This window comes from Neovison vison, chromosome 4 (genome assembly GCF_020171115.1).
Source record: "Neovison vison isolate M4711 chromosome 4, ASM_NN_V1, whole genome shotgun sequence".
Classification (NCBI taxonomy): Eukaryota; Metazoa; Chordata; class Mammalia; order Carnivora; family Mustelidae; genus Neogale; species Neogale vison.
The window spans coordinates 275,278-288,544 of NC_058094.1; the positions used below are offsets into that span (position 1 = coordinate 275,278).

A 13,267-nucleotide genomic window follows, 5' to 3' on the forward strand; every position below is an offset into this window, starting at 1 on the left:
CCTGTGTGGGCGGAGCCCCCAGGACCGCACTCCCGCCTCCCGGCAGGCCCCGCGCGCCCTCAGCCGGATTCCGGCTCCCGGCATGCCGCACGCCGGCGCAGGCGCACGGGGTTCGTGGCGGCGCCCCCTGGCGGCCGGAGCAGGGAGGCGCGGGGGCGGGGCCGGAGGCGGGGGGTTGCGCTGGTGACGGGAGGACGCGCGGCTGCGGCGCACTGGCCTGGCGGCGGCGGCGGCGGCGGCGCAGGACGCGGACCGAGCGGGCTGCGGCTGCGGCTGCGGCTGCGGCGCTGACGGCGGGGCGGCGGCGGGAGAGCCGCGACAGCTCGGGCGCGGCGCCCGGGCCGACATGAGGGGCTGTGGCGGCGCGGCCCCCGAGCAGCCGGCCGGTGAGAGCGCGGGCGGTGGGCGGCGCGGGCCAGGAAGATGGCGGAGAGGCCGGCTCTGCGGCCCCCGCCCGGCCCCGAGGAGGTCCCGGACCCCGCCGTGCGAAGCTCCGGGCCCGCGGGGCCCGAGGGGGCGGGCGGGGCCGCGGCGGGGGCGGGGTGGCGAGGGCGCGTGGGTGGGCCGGGCGGGACTGGGCGGGGGCGCGGGGCGCGAGGGGCCGAGGCCGCGCGGGGGCCGGGCGTGAGGTGGGTGTGAGTGTGCCCGGCCCGAGGGTGGGCGTGCGGGCGAGTGTGCCCGGCCGCGGGGGGCCGTGAGTGGAGTGCAGGGGCCTGGGTGTGGGGCGTCGGCGCGGTTCGCGGGGCTCGGGCGGGGCGGGGTGCGGGGGCGCTTTGTCCGGACGCGGGGAGTCGGGACGCGCGGCTCTGGGTGCGGGCCGTGGCCGCGGGGCCTCGCCGACCGGCCTCTGCGGCGCGGCGGGTCGGGGCGCTCCCGGGCGCAGCCCTCCGGGACCTGGAAGTGCCTCTGTGGCTTCCCGGTGGCGGGAGTGGCGGGGGCGGAGGGGCCGCGTTCCGTGGCGAGGGCCGCGCGGGAGGCCGGCCGTGCCTCGTGGGGGTCAGGACGTCTTTTATCTCCCCCGGGCGACGCGCTGCGAGGCCGCGGCAGCTGTGGGTGTGTTCCGTGCTGCTCCCTCCGGCAGCTGCTGTGGGCGCTGCGCAACCTTCCGCGAAAACGCGGCGCCCTCCCCCCGCCTCCGTTCGGTGTCGTAGGGTTTAGCCAAACCTCCGGTGACCTCTGCAGAAACCGCCAGTTGTAAGGCTTCGTGTTCCTCCGCCGGTGTAGACAATAGGAGATTTGTCTTTGAAGCCGGCGAGAGCAATTAGACCCTGTGGGTCCAGGGCGCCTCTGCAAACAGCAGGTGGTTCCCGGTCAGCGGCTCCCGTTTCACAATGAGCAGGTGTGTTTCTGCCGCTGGGGGAGGGGAAGGAGATTCGATAGGGGGTGCGGCCGGGAAGCAGGAGGCTCGTTTCCTAAGCGTCCGGGCGCAGACGTGATGACCCTCAAAGGCTTGCTCGCCGAGTGAGCAGAGGTCAGCCGGCCTCTGGCTGCACTTTGCGTCTTGCCAAGGAGCCGGCGAGCAGAGCGCAGAAGCGGGCGGGTTCTGGAGCCAGACGGCCTGCCTTCCGAGTCCTGCCTCCTGTGCTTACGGCTTCGTGCTCTGTGCCTCTGGTCTCTGGTCGGTGAAACGGGAGCACCGGCGTCCTGGCCTCCTGGGGGGTGGTCGTGAGGACTCAGCGAGCGAACACTCAGGCCGTTTGTGTCAGGTGCGATGTGAGTGGTGGGGACTGCCAGTGCCGGGAGCTGGTTTCCAGGGCCCCGCTGCTTGGCTGCTGGCTCTGCCCTTGTCTACTAGCGTCTCCTAGATCTTGGTTTTACATTAACTTGAAGTCTTGGACGATTTTCTTACACGAGCAAGTTGGGAAAAGCGAAGTCTCTTACAAAGGTAAATGAGGAACAGATCTTACGTGCTTAGATGCATTCTACATCTGATATTATGGATTTGTAATTTGTAGGTTGCTGTATAGAATCTGCTTAGAAGAAGCAAGCTGCTAGCGAGGCACGCTAGATCCTGTAGTACTTGTCCTGGGGGGGCGGGTAGTGTTGTTGCAGACAGCGATGAGAGTTAGAGCAGGTCTTGGGTGATGCTCCGAATTAGACCACTGAAGCAATTGTTGTTACACTTCACTTAACAGTGTTATCCTTGGACTAGGAAGGATAACTTATTAACAAACTCAGATGACAGTGAAGACATAAGCAACAGAGTGAGAACTTGGAATTACCTGTTCCAGAACAAAATAAGACCTAACTTGCTTCAGAGCAAAGCAGGAAGAATCTTCATTTCCCAAGGAGATGATTCTCTTTCTCAGATCTGGGGAGAGGGGCGCCCGGGTGGCTCAGATGGTGAAGCATCTGCCTTCAGCTCAGGTCATGATCCTGGAGTCCTGAGATCGAGCCCTGCATTGGGCTCCCTGCTCAGTGGGAGCCTGCTTCCCCCCTGCCTGCTTGTGCTCTCTCCTGCTATCTAAGTCACTGTTTCTCTCTCAAATAAATAAATAAAATCTCTTTTAAAAAATCAGACGTCGGGAGAATATCTTAGACTTACCCTACATAACTACATCTCATCTCCTTTAAATCTCTGACACTAAGACTTGGGGAGGAATCCTTCCCCTTTAAAATAGAGTCTTTGGGCATTTGTGGGGTTTAAGGTGAGAAGGTTTAATGTTCAGAACAGATGGTGATGAAACAGCTTTGTGAGCAAAATGCAAAATATCTAAGGATAGATTTAAAAATGTCCGTCCCGGCCTTTTCTGCTGCTCGCATGCTGGGGTGGGCTATTCCCCTCCAAGGAAAAAAAAGACCCTGCTTCATGCCCTGTCTGGGTGGTCTCCCCCAGGACAGTGGTGCCAGCCAGACTTCTCCCCTCAGCCTCGAACTTTGCAGCCAGCCTCTGGATGCAGAAGCCCTGTGGGCTTCTAGACCCTGCCTCTTCTACTTCTGACCTCAGCCCTTTGGTGCTTTGGGACCATCATTGGGTTGTTTGCTGCCTGGAAGAGCTTCGTGTCCTGGGTCCTCCCCCAGCTGCAGGTCCTCGCGATAGGTCCTACTCGTCCCTCCTGAGTAGTTCCCAAATTTCTCCTCCCTTACATTTATTGTCTGGGGCCTGTGCGGTTTTGCGTTACGGCTGTGCCTGCTCGGGGGCTCCCTCCTCTCTGTCTTCCACATAGCTGCTCAGGTGGGGTAGTGCGGAGCAGTGGTGCTCGCCCAGAGGTGACCGGTCTGGAGAAGTCTTTGGTTGTTCTGACTTGGGTGCTATTGGCACTGAATGTGTGGGGACTAGGGGTGCTGCTGGGCACCCCACTGGCGGGACGGTCCTGTAGCCAGGAGGCCAGGCTGAAGGGCCCAGAGTGCGTCCAGCTGGTTGCTCATGTGCCCTGCGTTCCTCCCCGGCCTCACATGCTCCTTGGACCGCTCTTTCCTGTGCGCCGACTCGCGTGCTGCTCTGCACTGACGCCAGCCAGTGCTCCCGAGGCCGAGCCCCACTCCACGTCCCCCTCCCTGCAAAACAAGCAAGGCTCGGGTGGCCCCTTCATCTCCTCGGACCCTCAATGGCGCTTGCCCCAGGAGGAGCCTGTCCTGACCCCTCCCTTCACGCAGCAACTTCTGTGCCTCCTCGTGTTCTGAGCCGGGCCTCTGGCCACTGGCCACGTGAGAGCTGGCTCCCGTCTGCACTGGGAGGTCTTTGAAGGCAAAGGAGACCTTTGTGTCCTCAGTGTCTCTTTGCAACATTTTCTTAGGACGTTGACCTCAGTAGGAGTGGTGGATTTGGGTAGGTTTCACCCCAGAGGAGGGTTAGCGCAGCAGCGGAGCGGCTCCCTTGTTTCCTCCATTTTGGCTGCTTGCAACTATCCGGGCCTCTCGTCTCTTGCTTTCTTAAGTATAATTTTTTAAAAAAATTCTCATAGATTCTCTCTATTTTTGCTTCCTAAAAGGTTAAAAAATTTTCCTTTGGAATCCGTAACACATTCACAGTCACAGCTGGAAAATAGTGCACAGAGTAGCTTCTGTCCTGTTTTTACCCGCAGGAGCCCGGTCCCCTGGAGGCAACTGCTGTATCTCCTTCTGGAGACATCGGTACTTACAGAAGCAAATTCTTCTCTTTCTGCCCTTTTCAAAAAGTTCCTGAACCTTGCCTTTTTTAACGAAATGTGTATGGAAGTCATCCCATATTGGTAAATTTCCCAGTTCACTCTTTTTCATGGCGGATTTGTGTTTGGCGCCACGAGGTGCTGTGACGTGTGTAAGTCGCCCCGTGCTGCTGGATACCGTGTGTTGTGCGGTTTGTTTTGTACAGCGCTGGGTAGTGTGAGGGTACGCTTGTGGGGTCTGTCCCAGAAGTAGCACTTCTGCTGCTAAGGTCAGGTTTTCCTCTTGCTTTTCCACGTCTTTAGCTCTGCACTTCCTTTGGTCATTTGTTTCTCCCAACTACCTATATCTTGAATAATATGGTATGATCAGATTAAATGAGTTTCTTCACTGGAAATTGGCCCATTTTCATGTGTTCTCATGGGCAGGAGTGACTAGGAGGACACCTTCACTCAAGCACCTGTGCATGGATCCTCAGAGCGGCCACTGTCCGTGGTAGCGGAAAATTGGAAATGACCCACATGTCCATCAGCACATGAATAGATAAAGTGTGGTCCTTCCATGGGATGGAATATTATTTGGCAATAAAAAGGAGAGAAGTACTGATTCGTGCGACAACAGGGATGGATCTCGAAACACTGTGGTCAGTGAAGGAAGCCAGACACAGAAATCCACGAGCGTGTGATTTCATTGGTGTGAAATGCGCGGAACAGGCACGTCCATGGGTCAAAAGTAGGTTAGTGGTTTCCAGAGCCTGGGGTTACAGATAAGAGATAAGGGGTTATTTGGGGGTAAAGAAAGTACCCTGTAGTTGCCCATGGAGAAGGCTGTGCGTGTCTGTGACTATGTTAGTATCAGTAGATCGTGCAGTTTGAGTGGGTGAGTCGTATGGTATGTGGTTGTCTCAGTAAAGCTGTTACACACAAGCGTGACTAGGGTTTTCAGAGCATTCCAGGGTGGCGCCCGCAGGGAGTCTTGGTGTTGACCCGGCCCTGGGATTGTGGGGGGAAGTCCAGTGGGCAGCCCGGGGAGTGAGTAATAAATCCATGTTGGGTTTCTGAGCTGCCTGGTGTAGCTGGTGCGGCCCTGGCTCAGCTGCGGGTTGAGCTTTGACTCAATCCCGGGCCTGTGCACCTGATCACAGACAAATTGCTTAACACCTAAGCCTGGGCTTTTGTGTGGGGATTAGATGATGTCTGTCCTGCCCCAGCATGACTGAGTCCTGGAGGGTTCTGTAAATTACCAAGTGTTACCCGTGCATAAGGTTTTTTTCTTTTAAACAACTTTTTTTTTTTTTAAGATTTTATTTATTTATTTGACAGAGAGAGATCACCAAGTAGGCAGACAGGCAGGCAGAGAGAGAGGAAGGGAAACAGGCTCCCGCCGAATAGAGAGCCTGATGTGGGACTTGATACCAGGACCCTGGGATCATGACCTGAGCCGAAGGCAGAGGCTTTAACCCACTGAGCCACCCAGGCACCCCCATAAGGTTTTTAAAAATTCGTTTTAAGGGGTACCTGGGTGGCTCAGTGGGTTAAAGCCTTTGCCTTTGGCTCAGGTCATGATCCCAGGGTCCTGAGATTGAGCCCCACATCAGGCTCTCTACTCGGCGGGAGCCTGCTTCCCCCTCTCTCTCTGCCTGCCTTCCTGCCTACTTGTGGACTTTCTCTGTCAAATAAATAAATAAATAAATATTTAAAAAAATTTTTTTCAGTTTAACACCAAGAGGCTGACGAGTCAGCAGAGCCCATTTTCTGTCCTCATGTACACGGGCTGAAGACAGGCCAGACCCCAAGTGTTCTGGCTGTGGCGTGAACCAGTCACCCCAGCTTGAAGCCCTCACTGGCAGCCAGGCCTGAGAGCCCTCATCTGACTTCTGGTGTTCCAGGTGATTTTCCTTCTTGACTGTGTGCCTTTGTCTGTCTTGCTTTCTCTCTTGGTCTCCCCCCGCCCATTGACATAAAAGTTTTACAGTGTATTAAAAATTGGTCTAGTTTATTATTATTGTTGTTAATCTCTTACTATGCCTAATTTATGAAGTACACTCTATCATAGGTATGTTTGTATGGGAAAAAGCGTGATTCGTTTCTGGGGGTCTGGAGCAACTCTCTGTGGATAAGGGGGGCTGCCTAGAATCCTGCAGCGGTAGAGTGAACACCACACATTACCCCATGCCCTTTGCATGCACCTGTACCTCCTGTCCCCACAGCAGTCCGCAGAGGCCCTCCTTGCCACCCCCGTTTTACACATGACAAAACTGGATCTTCCCCTTCAGTCAGCAGACTGGGCACGGGTATCTCTCTCGGTCTTTTCTTGGGGATTTGAGAGGCCCCAGTGTAATTGGTGCTGCCTTCGTGGTTGAGCTTTGCAGTAATACTGTCCCCAGGATGCTGCTGGTGGTTTTCGATTATAGTCCCTTCAACCATTCCCCGGGACTGGTTTGGTGGCCAGCCCTTTCTTCCTTGCACTTAGGGTTGTGATGAAGCATATACAATATAAATTTCCCCAATCCCCTGTTCTCATGTTAATTGTGCATCAGATCATGTATGTCCCTAACAGAGTTGAAGCAGCTTCTGGACTCTGTTGATGTTCTGTTTAATTGTGGTGTTGGCTGCTGTATTAGTATTCTCAATTCAGCTTTGCTATTAGGATTCCAATTTGTTCCAGCTCTGAGAAACCCAAGAAGTAGCCTCTTTTCCTAAAAGCTGGAAGGGAGTGACACTGTGGCTTTCAGGGATTTTTGGAAATCACAGGTGGCTCTCTAGGAACAGTGTGGACCTTCCTGCCCGTGGCCACTGGGGTCCAGGATGGCCATTGCTCACAGGGAGAGCCTTTCTCCATTGGTTTGTCGAGACCTGACGTCTGGTTTTCTGTCTCCCAGGCCCGCCCTTGTTTATCCTGCTCCTGGCCTCTCCTGTCACCTGCTGTGTGCCAGGCACGGGTGCCCCGCGATGGATCCAGACCAGACTGCTGGTGGGGGACACACATGGGCGTGATACTCTTATGTGGTTTTGTGGGGCGAGTGTGGGGGCTTAGGGGGGACCCCTGCAGTGGCGACTAGCCTAGCCTGGTGTGAACAGAGTTTAGGTAGGCTTTCTGGAAGAAAGGGTATCTCATCTAGAAAGGAGGGGAATCTGTGGCCAAGTGTTGAAGGGTGCTAACCAGGCACAGGAACAGTGACCCTCACGGGGAAGGGGCAGCACGCGGCAGGAAACAGCAGGTTCCTGGAGAACTTCTGGCTGTGCTCTGTGGTGGGCGCCTTCAGTGAGACAGGGCTGGGCAGAGCAGCAGTTCAGCAAGCGGGGACGTGTCTGCAAAGCCGAGAGCTTGGAGTACCTCCCGAAGGGGTGCCCTCCTCATCTAGGGTCCTACCTGCCACAGTCAGGAAGCAGGGAAGTCCAGCAAGGAGTTTCGCAAGAGTCTTTTTTTAGCTCTGGCTTTACCCATTTCTCCTTTCCAGAACACACCAGCACTTACCCATCTTCGAACCACCCTGACGAATTTTACGTGATAAAGTCATTTGTGGGAGTTGGACTGCGTGCCTGTTGGTGGCTCTGCACAGCTGGCAGAGAAATGCCTTGGGGCAGGGGCTCTGTCCGTGCCCCTCTGAGCCTGGTGTGGTGGCCCTTACGGGGGACAAGATGTATGACATGGGCCCCATTTCGTATTGACTATGAAGTCCCTAAAGAATGCCAACATTAAGGGACAAAGCAGGGGCACCTGGCTCTGTCGGCAGAGCGTGTGACTCTCGGTAGCGGCATTGTGAGTTCAAGCCCCTCACTGGATGTAGAGATTGCTTAAAAATAGGATCTTAAAAAAACAAACTTTACAAACTGGACTCGGCGTGCACTCAGCATATGGAGGACCCTGGTGGGTATTTGGAAAGCTCGGCCGCCCAGTGCCTCACCACACTCTCCACTTCTGAGTACGAGACGGGTGGGTAGGCGCCGTCTCTGGTGTGGAAGGAGGGAGCACTACTGGCCGCGTTGTTGGAATTGGGTGGCGTGCTCAGGCCTTGCCCTTCGTCCGTTCCACTAGGGCTGGTAATGCAGGGGTGAGGCCCTGCCTCCTGTAGCTCAGAGCATCATTTGACAGCTGTGGTGCATCCCCTGAAAGATGGTGGGCGGCGTGCTGAGCGCGGACCTTGGGCAGCCTGTTCAGACGGTGGGTCAGGGAGAACACCTCCGGGGGAGAGTGAGTTGAGGCCACAGTGTGGATGGAGAGTGGGGAGAGGGATCAGCTCATGGGGCACCTGGGGGCAGCAGGGCCCATGGAGTGGGAGCCGGGAGTAGGGTAGGAGATGGGGCAAGGAGGCGGCCAGCCGGACCCCACCAACTACAGGAGATGTCACAAGACTGAGCTGAAAAGCTCGTCTCTTTGAAGCGTCACCCTGGCTGTCCTATCGGGAGTGAATTGGGAAGGGACAGAAGTGCAGAAGCAGGTGTAGGTGAGTGAGCAGGGGGTGGAGGCTGAGAGGTCAGCACAGGGGTCTGGTTGATGGGCCTTGACGGGTTAGATGTGGAGGCTCATGGGTAGTCTTGGGCGACTGGTCTCCGCGGCCGCTGCTCCGCTGCTGGGCAGCTCTTGTGGCACGTGCCGGAGGACCGCCTGCGTTGGGTTTGCGGTCGTCGTCGGTTACAGACATTGGCATTATTTCCACTTTTCGGCTTGTGGGGGTGATGCTGCTGTTTGTGCTTGTTTGTGAACATGTTTGTACGTCTTTGAGAACCAGCGTTTGGACATATGTTTTCATTTCTTTGGGGTGCTTACCTGGGGGTGAAATTGCTGCATCTTCCAGTAGCTCCAGGGTTACTTTTGGAGGGACAGAGTGGATGCACTAGTCCACTAGATGCATATGCCTGCCACCAGTGCGTAAAGGTTCCAGGCTTTCCATAGCCTCTCTCTTACTTGTTACTGTGGGTCTTTTTTTAAATTTTAATTTTTATTTAAAGATTTTTATTTATTTGACAGGGGGAGGGAAAGATAGCAAGTGTACAAGCAGGGGGAGTGGCAGGCAGAGGGAGAAGCAGGCTCCCCACTGAGCAGGGAGCCCGATGCAGGACTCGATTCCAGGACCCTGGGATTGTGACCTGAGCTGAAACCATGCTAAACTGACTGAGCCACCCAGGTGCCCCTACTTTTTTTTTTTTTTTTTTGAGAAAGTGTATGTGCGTGTGATTGGGGGAGGGCAGTGGGAGGGGAACAGTGAGAGGAGAGAGAATCTTAAGCAGATCCACGCTGCCCGGCACGGAGCCTGACACGGAGCCTGACACGGGGCTTGAGCTCACAACTGTGCGATCATGACCTGAGCAGAAATCGAGAGTAAGACCCTTAACCACTCAATCGTCTGAGCCACCAGCCACCCTTGTGTGTCTTTTTTTTTTTTTTTTAATAGCTAACCAGTGGGTGTGAAGTAGTATCTCACTGTGGTTTTGATTTCTGTTTCGTTGACGGCTGATGATGTTGAGCATCTTCTCACGTGCTTGTCAGTAGTTTATGTGTCAGCTTGGGGAAAGGTCTCTTCAGATCCTTTGCTCACGTTTTAAAAAAGATTTTATTTATTTGAGAGAGAGTGCGTAAGCGTGCACACATGAGCAGGGCGGGGGGCAGAGGGCCAAGCAGACTCCCCACGGAGTGTGCGGTCTGCCTGCAGGCTCAGTCATAGCCTCAGAGCATAACCGGAGCCAAAGTGAGATGCTTAATCAATCAACCGAGCCATTCAAGCGCTCCCCACCTTGCTCACTTTTTAATTGGGTTCTCTTTTTTTTTTTTTTAAGATTTTATTTACTTATTTGATAGACAAAGATCCCAAGTAGGCAGAGAGGCAGGCGGGGGGTGGGAGAGAAGCGGGCTCCATCCCAGGACCCTGAGATCATGAGCTGAGCTGAAGGCAGAGGATTAACGCACCGAGCCACCCAGGCACCCTGCACTTCCTTTTCAAGGTTTTTTTTTTTTTTTTTCAGTGCACCTGGGTGGCTCAGTGGGTTAAGCCTCTGCCTTCCACTCAGGTCATTGATCCTGGTCCTGGGATCGAGCCCCACATCAGGCTCTCTGCTTAGCAGGGAGTCTGCTTCCTCCTCTCTCTCTGCCTGCCTCTCTGCCTACTTGTGATCTCTGTCTGTCAAATAAATAAATAAAATCTTTAGAAAAAGAAGAAAGAAGAAGAAGAAGAAGATTCCATGAACATGGGATATCTTACCCTTAGGTCTTTGATTTCTTTAACAATATTGTGTAGTTTTCAGTGTATAGGTCTTGCATTTCTTGTGGTAAATTTATTACTAAACACTTTATTCTTTTCAATGTTACTGTAAATGGAATTACCTTGTTAATTGTATTTTCAGGTTTCTTGTTCTAATGAGTCTTTGAAAAATTTTTTTTCTCTATTTGAACAAATATTCAAAACTGAAAAGGTATTGGGTGCCTGGGTGGCTCAGTGTTAAGCCTCTGCCTTCGGCTTGGGTCATGATCTCGGAGTCCTGGGATTGAGTCCCGCATTGGGCTCTAGGCACAGTAGGGAGCCTGCATCCCCTTCTCTCTCTCCCTGACTCTCTGCCTACTTAAGATCTCTGTCTGTCGAATAAAGAAAAATCTTAAAAAAAACGAACAAACTGAAGAGGCATTGAAGAGTACAGAGTGAAAAGTCCCTCCCACTCTCGCCCCTCAGCTGTCCAGGGTCCCTTCCTGAAGGCAGCTGCTGCCCTAGAGTCTTGTTGGGCCTTCCAGCAGGGATGTTCAGTGCATGGATAAGTACATGCGTATACATACTGTCTCTTTCCCCACTGGACTGATAGTTCTGAATAAGCAATAAAAACTAAATACTTAAAAACATTTTAGTGCCTTTATTTTACAAAAGTCTTTCTGAAAATGGTGGTGAGTGAACAAATTCCATTCTCTAGTTTGTCAGTTTTCATGGGACTGACAATTCACTAGCTTTTTCGAGTTCCAGAAGTAGGTTTAAATTTTTTTTTTTTTAAGATTTTATTTATTTGACAGACAGAGATCACAAGTAGGCAGAGAGACAGGCAGAGAGAGAGGAGGAAGCAGGCTCCCCACAGAGCAGAGAGCCGGATGCGGGGCTCGATCCCAGGACGCTGGGACCATGACCTGAGCCGAAGGCAGAGGCTTTAACCCACTGAGCCACCCAGGCGCCCCCAGAAGTAGGTTTTAAGAAAAAGTTTTTTTAAAAGGCTGCGACTGATTTCTCCTGATGTGCCGACCTGGTATCTTCGTCTTGCTCAGTGGTTTGAATGTTGCCTACCTAAGAAGCTGCTACTGACTGTAAAGTCTAGGAAAAATATATTTTATTTTTTTTTATTTATTTTATTTTTTTTTTATTAAAGATTTTATTTATTTATTTGACAGAGAGAAATCACAAGTAGATGGAGAGGCAGGCAGAGAGAGAGAGGGAAGCAGGCTCCCCGCCGAGCAGAGAGCCCGATGCGGGACTCGATCCCAGGACCCCGAGATCATGACCCAAGCCGAAGGCAGTGGCTTAACCGCTGAGCCACCCAGGCGCCCGGAAAAATATATTTTAAATACATTTATTTATTATATATCTAGAGAGAGCTTGCACGCACACAGGAGGGGGGCAGAAGGAGAGGGAGAGAAGCAGACTTGTCACTGAGTGGGGTCTGGGGACCCTGCTGCAGGCTGGATCCCAGCACGCTGAGATCATGACCTGAGCCGGAACCAAGAGTCGGATGCTCAACTAAGCAAGCCACCCAGGTGCCTTGGGAAAATACTTTTTTATTTATTTATTTTATTATTTTTTTATTTTTTAAACTTATTTGACAGAGATCACAAGTAGGCAGAGAGGCAGGCAGAGAGAGAGAGAGGAGGAAGCAGGCTCCCCACTGAGCAGAGAGCCTGATGCAGGGCTCGATCCCAGGACCCTGAGATCACAACCTGAGCCGGAGGCAGAGGCTTAACCCACTGAGCCACCCAGGCGTCCCGGGAAAATAACTTTTTTAAGCTACATGTCACCTGTTACTACTTGTGATTTGATGCTTGTGTTCTGAATACTGTTCTGAACACATTCTGTGCTTCGTCTAACTTACGTGTCTGAGCCATCGGTGGTGAGTACCCTTGGTTCGTTAGCGGACAAGGAAACTGAGTCCAGCAGCTTACCTAGGGGGTAGGCGGAGCCGGCGTGCAAATCCAGGTGTCTTGACTCCAGAGTTTTCCTTCTTGACCATAGAGGTATACTTCCATTCGTGGCACGTGGCTCCCCCGACCGCGGGGCGAACACAGTCCTTACGGAACTCACTGTGTGTGGGTGCTGCCGCGGGAGCTGGCACCGTGCTTGCCCGCGCGGCCAGCGGTCACAAGCAGCACACGTGAACAAGTGACTTCCGTCCCGTGTCAGGAGCGTCGGTGCTGCAGAGACACTGGGGGGGTAGCCGAGGGGACTCGCACGCTGGGCTGTGGGCCTCAGGAAGGGGTCAGGTGGGCTCGTCTGCAGACGGCGAGAATCTGAGTTGGAGCGGGTGACAGAGGTCAGTCCCGTGTGGGGGAGGAATGCGAACCGTGGGAGCCCTGTGTAAAGCAGGCTGAGAGCCGAGCTGGCACAGAGGCCTGAGGGCGGCCGGGCCAGTGTGTGTGGAGAGAAGCAGAGGGGGTCAGCGACTGCGGGCGTCTGGAGCAGAGAAGTGGCGACGCTTGCTGCCGTTGGGGACCAGCGGGGAGGCGAGGAGACTGGCTCGGAGCGCCCAGCCGCAACGGGCCAGGCGCGAGACGGTGGCAGTGGGGGCGATAGGACCTTCGAGTCTGGCGAGGTGTATGTGTGTTCTAGAGATAGGTTTTTATAAGTGGTCATTTTTGTCTTCTTTCCTGAGGTTCTGGGCATGTTTTGAGGTTAGACCCTGGTGGAGTCACAGGGGCCAGCTCAGGAGTTGAGTCTGGGCGTGTGACCGAGAGGTAGTGCAGGCGCTGAGCTTGGGCCGCCACGTGGGGGGGGAGTGCGGGTGGGACCAGTGAGGGGAGGGCATTGGGGAGGAGGAGGTGATCCAGGTGGATAATGGGGAGGAGGGAGTGGTTTTCAGTACTCCGGGCTCAAGGTCAAGGTTCTTGGTGATTTGGAAGAGCAGATTCTGGGGTTTATATGTGGTGGGGAGCAAAAATGTGGGGAGTGTGCTTAACAGAAAAACTGGGCGGAGGAAATCGGAGTTGCTGAGCACAGACC

The 13,267-nt window shown here is 54.1% G+C and overlaps 1 protein-coding gene across 6 annotated transcripts in view; it reads left to right on the forward strand.

Annotated features, from left to right (window-relative positions):
* The first annotated feature begins 301 nt into the window (after positions 1-301).
* Positions 302-13,267, forward strand: part of ARHGAP39 (Rho GTPase activating protein 39) — a 93,208-nt gene continuing 80,242 nt past the window's right edge. For all 6 annotated transcript variants that reach the window (XR_006384164.1, XM_044244701.1, XM_044244698.1 and 3 more), the window contains exon 1: positions 302-386. The gene's annotated coding sequence lies outside the window, so the exon portion shown is untranslated. The remainder of the gene's footprint in view (positions 387-13,267) is intronic.